The sequence below is a fragment of the Hyposmocoma kahamanoa genome, unplaced genomic scaffold (assembly GCF_003589595.1).
Source record: "Hyposmocoma kahamanoa isolate Upper Pololo Valley unplaced genomic scaffold, ASM358959v1 202, whole genome shotgun sequence".
Lineage (NCBI taxonomy): Eukaryota > Metazoa > Arthropoda > Insecta > Lepidoptera > Cosmopterigidae > Hyposmocoma > Hyposmocoma kahamanoa.
In genome coordinates, this window is record NW_020653726.1 from 20,242,406 (window position 1) to 20,250,779 (window position 8,374).

General features: G+C 35.1%; 1 long non-coding RNA gene across 1 annotated transcript; it reads right to left on the reverse strand.

Moving 5' to 3' along the window:
* Nucleotides 1-4,132: 4,132 nt before the first annotated feature.
* Nucleotides 4,133-5,410, reverse strand: LOC113227007. Its single transcript, XR_003310164.1, has 2 exons — nucleotides 5,321-5,410; nucleotides 4,133-4,545 (listed from the first exon to the last, which is right to left on the reverse strand). It is a non-coding gene; the product is annotated as an uncharacterized LOC113227007 (long non-coding RNA).
* Between the last annotated feature and the right edge of the window lie 2,964 nt (nucleotides 5,411-8,374).

Genomic DNA, 8,374 nt, shown 5'->3' on the forward strand with positions numbered 1-8,374 from the left:
CGTTTAATCATCGCCGCCAAGTTTCTGTTTTTACATACTATACATTAGATTAGTTACTATTTACGTTCTAATTACTCTCAGGTATTGAACTCTATTAAAAACGATTCTCGTCACCTTTTTTCAATAATTATGTATATCAGTTTCGTTTATCGCTCTCAATTTTTACATTGATAAAATTACTGTGGACAACTGACGAAATATGAAGTAGGGAGGCGAACTATTACGAAATTGCAATGTGTGGAGAATATTAAGCGACGAGCAAGTGGAAAGCAATTAACGGCTTACGACAAGCATAATAGAAAATCTTTTTACGGAGGTTATTACTCCCTTCGCCAAAAAATTCGAGGGTTTCTTACCTTATTACCAAGGTAACTAATTTCTTGAATGTATTAATTTCTATTGAAAGAAAGTTATTACGTAAATATTGAAAGCACGCATTTCTTAGTGCCCTATATCAATGATTGTAATGAGTGAGTGAAGGCTTGATTTTGTGGCGGCTTTTATTACCGACTGGCTGTGGCAGTCTCTTTGGATGAGAGTCGCCAAGGAGAGTGTCATACTTGCCGTAAATGTTTGACAGTTTTTATTTACGTATATTGTCATGTCAGTGATTGCAAATTGTTTGCCCGGGTTTGATAAAGATTTTGTAAAAACCACGAAACATAATAATTATATCGCCATTCACGAAGTTCACGAGGCCGTTTTATTGTTCGTTAGGGGAGCGATAAATTTCCCAAATTGGTGACCCCGACGTGATTGTCTCGGCGGCCTCGAACATTTGCGTGAAAAGTCCGACGATTTTGATTTTACATTTCTCAAGAAATAAATGTTTACAAAAATTTCAATATACAACGAAGAAGATGAAATAATACAAATTGAAGGCCTCATACTCCTTTCTAACGCTCGCTGGAGTTTCCATGGAGGATCGGCTCCGTCATTTGGGTAACTGCGACTTGTGAGCAGTTACGTGCGATCGTGCGTTCTACGTCATCTACCAGTGGTCGCGACGGGTCACGCGCCTGTCGACCGTTTGGATTTTGTATTTATTGTAATAATAATAAATAACTCACACACTCAACATAGCCCCTAGCCCCGCACTAGGGAAACCCTGTGTCGCGGGTGCCATGGACACACACATAGACAACCACAAATTACACCCAAACTCACGAGAGAAATAATTGTAGGTCATACAACTATTTCTCCCAGCCCAGGAATCGAACCTGGGACCTCTGCGTGGCAGTCCGGCATGGTAACCGTTCGGCTACGGAGGCAGTTAATAATTGTATTTTATAACATTTTTTTTCCGACTTGACTTCTTGCCGGTAAGTGTTTTTATTTAATATTTTATTACCCGTACCGAGGTGTGGTTGTCATGTATGAATTGAAGGCACAACTTGAGAAGCTCGCGGCTCAAAACGAGTCACTATTCCGACAAAACATACAGCTCAAAGCTAGACTAGCGGATGAACTTCACTCTGCGGGGGGTGGTGTGGCGGCTTTAGACGCCGCCTATTATCACCGGCTGGCTGTGGCAGTCTCTGTGGATGAGAGTCGCCAAGGAGAGTGTCACACTTGCCGTAAATGTTTGACAGTTTTTATTTACGTAAATTGTCATGTCAGCGATTGCAAATTGTTTGCCCGGGTTTGATAAAGATTTATAAAAACCACGAAACCTAATAATTATATCGCCATTCACGAAGTTCATGAGGCCGTTTAATTGTTCGTTAGGGGAGCAACAAATTCCCCAAAATTTAAAATAGATTGCAGAAATCAGATTACTCCATTTTATAAACATAATTATTTTAATTATTAATACAAACCTCGAAAACTCAGAAAAAAATTCCTTTGATCTGGTCGGATTCGAACCGACGTCTTCTTGCATACCGTGTCAGACGCTATACGTGGACTTCACGAAAAATTCGTGAGGTCCATTGGTTCGTTCCGTGGCTTAGTTGGTATAGCGTCTGGCACAGTATGCAAGAAGACGTTGGTTCGAATCCGACCAGATCTAAGGAATTTTTTCTGAGTGTTCGAGCTTTGTATTAATAATTATAACAAACTAGTGGAATAATTTCACAAAAAATAATTGAATATCAATTCAATAAAAATTTAATTAATAATTATTTTATTTCAGGAGATTCGGGTTACCCGTAGCGGGACTACATGATGAGCCCAGTAGAAATTCACCCGAAGCGAGATATAACAAAATCCATAAAAAAACACGTTCCATCATAGTGTGTACTGTCGGCCTATTGAAATTGATTGAGTTGTCTTTTACCCGTAAGGGAACTCCAGAAACATAGTCAAATAGTCATAGTCAATGTCAAAGAAAAAATGACTATTACTTTCACAGGTTAATCTAGTAGTGAACTTAACAATGAACTTAAAAATAACCACAGCTTTCACATATTACTTTAGTAGTTGAAAAGTTTACATTTATGATCATGTTAATGAACCTTCTAAAATACCAGGTCAATTGTACCTGTAAAAGATATCTTGTCGATGGACAATTTCTTTAAATAAGTTACTTTTACTTTTGAATATTATGTGCAATTAAAATTGATTATTAGTCTAGTAAAATAGCTAGAACGTAATTAGTTAGAAGATTTTGTTTTGCTTCATAACAAATAAATAAAAAATATTATCGGAGAAATAAAGTCTGCAAGAGAACTGAGCAGAGATCGAACAAGACATGGTGCGATGGTAAATTTATTTGTCTTTCAATTGTACTTTGTAAAGTTTATTTTTTAACCGCTCACGCGATGCACTACCCCCACCTACACGGCCCTTAAAGGATAGGATAAACCTACCGCAAAATGGCGGCTATCTGGTTTCGCAAATTAGAAAAGCATCAGTTTAAATACAACTTTTTATGAATAAAAATTATTATTCTGCATTGCTAAATAAATACCCTCTGTACTACCAACAAAAACATCTCAAATAAAATGCAGTAATACATCGCAAATCCACTAATGCGATTGTCATGACGTATTTTTGAAGTTGTTTATTTTTTTAAATGACAGACCCAGGCACTAAAAACTTTGTGGTTTGCTAGAGTAGTTACCGAAATAGCAATTAATATTAGTTCTTTTACCTGTTATAACTTCGATATCCGATAAATCGGTATAAAATCATCACCTCTAGGTGTGGTATGCTTCCAGAGACGCATGAATCGCGCAACGCTCTGTGGCGGCATGCGTCTACGGCTGCATGTATCGCGTTAGCGGTTAATTAATTTTCTTTGTGAGAGATAAGTTTAAGGAAATTAACATTCTTACACTAGCCTCACAATACATTTATGAAAATATAATTTATGTTAAAAGGAATAGTAATTTCTTTATGAAAAATAGTGACAGACATAACATTAATACGAAGAATAAAAATAATCTAGCTTTTCTTAATAGTCGTCTTCACAAAGTCAAACAATCATTTAAGGGGCAATGTATACGCTTCTATAACAAGATTCCGGTTGATATACAAAATTTGCCTTTCACGAGGTTTAAAACTATAGTGAAACAAAAACTTTATACTAAAGGTTATTATACAACTTCTGCGTACTTGGATGACAAAAATCCGTGGTAGTAACCCGTTTAGCTCATGGAGGTAGTCTCAATCTGATGTTTCAAATAAAAAAATAACAACCAACCCCTAGAGTTTCTTGCTCATTCTTCTCAGGGGAATCTGCCTTACGAATGAGCGGTAGAGTTTAACCATTGTGACGATTTCAAGTGTAATAATGCTTACCTATGAAATAAAGATTATTTTGAATTTGAATTTGAATTTTGTCAGCGTTAAAATTTTTTTTAATCAATAGCGATATTGCTTCATTTAAACAATTTATATTTTTGTAGTAATCTTTGGACAATGTGGTTGATTGTACAATTAGCAGTATGGTCATTTTTAGTACGTATGACTTACCTAGTTTACCACGAAAGCTTTTAAAATTATTTTACTAAGTAATAAGTTTTCGTTATTTCTTAAACTTGTAAAGATATAAAAAATGCTTCGTGTCATAAAGTTTTTGTGAAAAAATAATAAATAAAACAAGATTGGTTTAATCGTTGCAACTTTGTATTTAAAGCGAAATGACAAATAAATATTGTGTTTTATAACAACGGCAATGTTTTTGAAAACGGTTCATCCAAAAGTGGACAGAGAGTTTGTATGCTTTAATTTGTGATCTCACGTATGTACATATTGAAAATGAAATGTTGACATGAATGTATAGTGAGCTTTTTTACTCGTATGTTATAATTTTATTGTGCGTGCTGCGCACATACACGTGCACTAAATTCATGAATCAGGAGGCAAACATATTAGCTGTTATTCCAAATCTACATACAGTATTGATTAGGGCTCAACGGTCTAATAAACGACGTACGGGAACGGGAAGTTACTCCTTGGGAACGGGAAGTTGCTTTCTGGAAACGGGAAGTTACTCCTTGGGAACGGGAAGTTGTTGTCTGGAAACGGGAAGTTACTCCTTGGGAACGGAAAAGGGAAGTTCGAGTTTGGTGATGGTGACGGAAGAGCGTTGATAACAACCTGTAAACAAAGCAAAAATTAGTATTCCGTATCCTCGTTTATAAAAATAATAGTTTTAAAGTACAAGTTTGATAACCTTCGTAGATCATAACGGAAATACGTCCGTTTTGTATTATAAGTATGCTCACAATGTATATGTCATTTTGCGTGGCGATACTGTAGATGCTGCCAAGTAAAAGTATCGACGGCTGTTCTGTTACTCTATGACACAAATTGTTTGAGCTAATGAGGGTCTCACCCCTCAACTAGTTTTATCTACAGTTACATCCCTAGTATAAAACGAATATACAGTGCAAAATTCAAGTTACATATTATAATTGTTTGTTTGCGTGTTTTATTGCGTCAGGTATGTTTGCCGACGCAAGTGTAGATGATTTTTACGCTCTGATGCGAAAAAAAGTGGCATCCTGTTTACGCAGAGTGAGAGAGAGCTCAAACATAGTTCTCAAGGCGATAGGTGAGAGGTTGGATTCTAATCTGCTCGCTAGGTTCACCGAGCTACATGTCCAGGGAGCGCGGTGATCTTGGCGGGTATGTTGGATAGACTGACCGGGCATTTTTATTTTATTTTTATTTTATTTTATTTTGTAATTTTTGTACTAACAATAGAATAAGATCAATCCTTTGTACTAACAAACTGGACTGTATATTGTCTGAAATAAATGATTTTTATTTTTTTTTATTTTTATTTTATTATTTATTATAATATTTTTAAACAAATGACAGAATACGTCTAGTTACGTTTATTAAAAAAAAGTAAATCTAAATTACTTACGCAAGCGACGACACCAACGAAGAATATCAACTGAACACGTTGAAGAGTTTTGATCTGCCCCATGGTTGCTGAATAGTGTATTCGATCAATCATCGTGCGTCAATTTATACTCTTACAGTAACTGACTGTGAGCAATCGATCCCGTTATGCCAACAGAAACAAATAACTCAATCAAATACGACAACACAAAAATAAGAATATGTATTAAATCTCTTATCTGGAATTGATTTTTATATAGTGGAAAGTAACTATTGTGGATGCGACGTCTTGGTGAAATTGAATATTTCCTAATGTCCTGTATAGACCTGAGAATATTACACTCAAAGATATATCATTATCCCCTATGTCATAGACATACAATATACCATTACATACGATTGGTCCTTGCTGCCTTAAAATTAGCCTTTTATTCTATATACTATATATACATATATTATATATACATATAGACTAATATATATATATATATATATATATATATATATATATTAGTCTCTGCGTATGTGGAAAGGCCATAACACGAGGCCAAATGTAAGTGACAACTGTTGTATTTCAGTTTTAAGTTTCGGTTGTTTGTATTTTATAAAAAAAAACGTAACTTATGTTAGATTTGGTCATCGAGTATATATGCAGAAATAGAGAAGAAATAAGCGCCATCCGTCTCTGGCATCTCATCAGGCAAATGGACCTTATATTACTTTTAAATATCAACTCTCGTTTGCACTGAAATCACAAATCAGAAAGCTGAAATAGTATAGCATCTACAACTGACCTGTGTGTACGTGTCCGTATATTCCAAAAATATTTATTGTAATAAAGGCAATATCTCTAACTATGGGGGGTTCGGTGGTGTGGGAAAAACAGCAAAACATCTAACTACAAACAGACGGCATCACATTTCATCGGTAATTAAATAAGTAATTTTTCAAGTTTTGTCCATTATAGCAAAGCTTAAGTTAAACTGGTCGATTTGAAGTGTAACAATTGACGACACCCGTCAATTGTTTCGAATTCGTGCTGACCAATCGGAGCGCAGTTGTCATCGTAATGATTTTGCAGGATAGTTTTCTAACTGACATTTCATCTCTATTTCTGGTTATATACTCGACGGATTTGGTACATCAGTATTATAACATCTCTGTCATACCTTTTTAATTTATAATGTAACCATATCATATAAAAGTAAATCATGTATTGTATAGCAAATGAAACGGTTTTTTTTTGGATCTCAATCGAGTTATTTATTTTGATACAATGTTTCCGACGAAGTACTGAAGCATAATTAAAGAATAGCTGGTTCCTGTATACCAATTACAGAGATCATAGCGCTGTTAAAAGTGGGGTCGTTCTTTGTTTTGTGGCGCATATATTCACAAAATATTGATGATAAACTCTCTGTTAGGCAAGTTAAGTAACTATTTATGATATGACACAAGTTGTCAAATTCACTAATGACACTAAGGTAAGAAAACACGAACCCGAAGAATTGTACCTACTATTGACAACAAAAAAAAATTAAAAAATTGAGAATAAAGTCTAATATCCAAATTTGTTAGCATGTTACATTTAATAAACCAATTTTCTAGCTTTAGTTGAACGGGATGGATTGGTCACAATGACATAATACGAGTATAAGTACTGCGTAGGCATCATACGTACACACTTACAGCAGTTGACATGTTTCGTTACATTTGTCACTCGTGTGCATTTCTATCCCACATGTTATTGTTACTAAATTCCTAATGAGACCAGACTCGTAGCATGCCGCGATAAAACGATTATAATATCTACATTTAACTGTGTAATTCAAGTGTTAAAACCGCCTTTTTTAAATTTAATCACCATGTAGCCATGGAGCCACACCGCGCGTCTCGCGACCAACGGCCGCGTAAGAATATCACAGTGCCAAACATGGCTGCAAGGTCAAAGTTAATTTTAAAACATTTTGACAATTTTGCATGGTAATTTTATCAACGTAAAAATTGAACGCGACAAACGAGATAAAAGGAAATAATGAAAAGAAAGAGGCTGTTATATACATATATTAATGATTAAAAAATGGTGATATAAACATTCTTAATACAGTTCTATACATGAGAGTAATTTGAAATACGTGAATAATAACTAGTGTTATCTAAAATAGTCTACTGCCTATATCTGTGAAATAAGCCGAGGTGGATTTTCTTTTTGTGACTTTTGCAAATTTTTAAAGCCTTTGAAAGTTTTCCGTCGTCTTTTATTATTTATTTATAGAGCACTGACTGAAACGCAAAACGTAATAATATTTAAACGAAATAATAAATTAGTGTACAAACTGTAACTACAAAAACCGCCATTTTTTGTTTCGTCGTTTGACAATGATGCAATTAAAAGGATTACAGTTATCGCGACGATGATTAAACGACAAAGATAGCTATTCGCAATTTTATATCGTCATCCTTGTTCTTCAAAACGTATAACAGTAGTTCATTCTCAAATAAACAAAAAACGAATGATGCTAGTGCGGTACCTTACCGATTCAGTATTCGCAATAAAAAAGAAATTTTTAATAATGGCAACAATAGCTTTATACTGAAATAAATATGCCACGGGGAGGTTTATCACGTGTCGCATGCGATATACAGTATTAGCATGGCGTACGTGGCGGTATACGTTAGCAGAAACCTAACCAAATTAAAGGGTCGTAGCTACTTTATGAGTAGATATACTGTCACGTCGATTGAGTGCGTCCGGTCTGCATCAAGTGCAAAGGGCAACTGATACAATCTCGACAATATTAAGAAAATAGCTGTCCCTTATAACATTAGTCGCTAAATTTTAAAAGGGTTCATAAACAATTAAGTTATCCAGGCAGTTCAAGTGATTGGTGATTACAAAATACGAAAACCTTCGAGTAAAAACCGCTAGATCGGTATATTTAAGCTACTGGCACTGTTTGATGACACATGGCGTTTAACTTTGGGGGAATATCGCGGACAATAATAGAATCTTTACCCTGCAAAAGCATGCTAATAGGGTAATTCACAAACTGGGTCCCAGAGTGTCTCTGAGAGA